The 2,226-nt window shown below is 32.1% G+C and overlaps 1 non-coding gene across 1 annotated transcript; it reads left to right on the forward strand.

Annotated features, from left to right (window-relative positions):
- Positions 1-672: 672 nt before the first annotated feature.
- On the forward strand, positions 673-802 carry LOC121828413 (small nucleolar RNA SNORA72). The gene has a single exon (XR_006070887.1). It is a non-coding gene; the product is annotated as a small nucleolar RNA SNORA72 (small nucleolar RNA).
- Positions 803-2,226: the final 1,424 nt, after the last annotated feature.

A 2,226-nucleotide genomic window follows, 5' to 3' on the forward strand; every position in this document is an offset into this window, starting at 1 on the left:
CAATAGTAGATAAATAAAGAATAGATATGCCCTGCCAATTGATGTGAATCATATAGAAATGATTGAATTGTTAATGACTACCATCAGAAATGGGCAAAATATTAACATTTCTGTATCATGCTCTCATCACAGAAATTACTATTAATTGATGGTACAAAAGGACACAATATCCATTTATTCTCATGATCAAAACAGTTAATGTCGGGAACCAGAAAAGCAAAAATCTTATCTAAGGCTAGGTGCTGACCATGAGAAAATCATGGTCAAATTCACATGTGTACTCGTAATTTACAATATAGCCTTATTTTCAGAGACAGACCAAAGCATAAGTGATCATTAAATCATAATGTGGATACTAAATGCAGACAATATGAAGATTATTAGAATAATGGTAAATAATGGTCATTAAGAATTATAATTTGTATCTTGTTAAATTGAGGCTAAATAGAAAACTGTAAAAAAATTCAAAAGTATAAAATTTCTATGGATATTTTAATTTTTAATACTGTGGTAATTCAAATTATTTTGAAAAACCTAAAACACTTCTACTGTGTTGTTTATGTAAAGTTTGTGCACATATACTTGTATGAGCACTCAGCTGAAGTACAGCAATTATTCCAACACAGGCAAGGCAAACTCACTGCTCATCAGAGCGTTTTAAAAAGAAATATGATGCAGCTAGTCTTCCTGTTCTCATTCCAAGGTAATCAGGACAAGCTAAAAGTCCTCTACAGTAAGAACATGCACATGTCTCCAGACCTGTTCTATCTCTAGGCCTGATTTTCTAAATGTTGTGAAATATAGCTCTGATTTGATTGTTTTATGTAATCATGTGATAGCTAAGATTCCAGCATTTCTTTAATTGACCTTAAAAAGGTGACATTGTAGCTGCTGTAATAATTAGTAGATAATCAATTCTAATATGCTTTCTGGTAGGAAGAATATGTGGCCATTGTATGCAAACATGTGATTACCCGTTGCCATTAATGGAAATATAAAAATACTGTTTTATTTCCTTGAACTCACTACCTAGACCACACTGGCCTTGCACTCATAGAGTTCTGCCTGGAGTGCCGGAATTAAGGGTATGCAGCACCAGTACATCCCTAATAAATACGAATTCTAAGAATCTTTGAACATTTGAGTCCCTTCTTAGCTTTGAAGACAACTTTTTCTTGGTGCTGTCTCTTGGCATTTCAACTTAAGTTGAATTTGTGTGGTAAACTCTTTAAATTGTCTGTGCCTCTGAGGAAACTCTGGAATGATACTTGCACCGGAGGTTTCATTGTTATTTAAAATAACTTACTTCAGGAAAAGAAAGAAATATTAGAAATTTAATTCAGTATAATTGCTGAAGACAGAATATTTATGAGACTGAAAGCTTGTAGCTAAGCATTTTGTATTAGAAAAAAATATATTTTAAGGCTGATATTTAATTTAAATGTAAATCAATAAACAGCTGAATGCCTATTAACAATATAACATGGCATGAAATAAATGGATAATAAAGAATGACGAAGAGTTTGGAGGGTCAATATAAATATATTAAAAAGTTGAATTCCATACGTATTAAAAACCATAAAGACATTGTAGGAAAGATTAGAAGAAAAATGATGACATTGGTAAAACTATTGCAAAAGAAATGTAAAGAAAATATTTAATCTTAGCAAGAATATCAGATGGAATAATTAAGGAAACTATCTTACCTGAAAAAAAAAAAAACAGAGAGGAGAAGGGCATAGTGCTTGTGGAAGGCGTAAGCCATCTAGGTTTATTAGAAAATGGTTTGAATACTTAATGAGGTAAGGGCTTGGAAGCTGAAAAGTGCTGATCACATTCAGATAGCCAGAGAAGTTAGCACAAGTGTCAAGTGTGATATACATGACATGCCACTTGCTAAGAAGGAGATACACTAGTGCTCTTTGAATACACAATAGGCTCAGTTATGTGTACTGGTTAAAATTCTCCTTATAAACAAGACCACAGAAAAATGTCTAGATTGAAATTCAGCTGTCAATTTCTTTTCTCTTCTCTTTTCTTTTTCTTTCTTTCTTTCTTTCTTTCTTTCTTTCTTTCTTTCTTTCTTTCTTTCTTTCTTTCTTTCTTTCTTTCTTTCTTTCTTTCTTCCTTCCTTCCTTCCTTCCTTCCTTCCTTCCTTCCTTCCTTCCTTTCTTTCTTTCTTTCTTTCTTTCTTTCTTTCTTTCTTTCTTTCTTTCTTTCTTTCTT

This window comes from Peromyscus maniculatus, chromosome 3 (genome assembly GCF_049852395.1).
Source record: "Peromyscus maniculatus bairdii isolate BWxNUB_F1_BW_parent chromosome 3, HU_Pman_BW_mat_3.1, whole genome shotgun sequence".
NCBI lineage: Eukaryota > Metazoa > Chordata > Mammalia > Rodentia > Cricetidae > Peromyscus > Peromyscus maniculatus.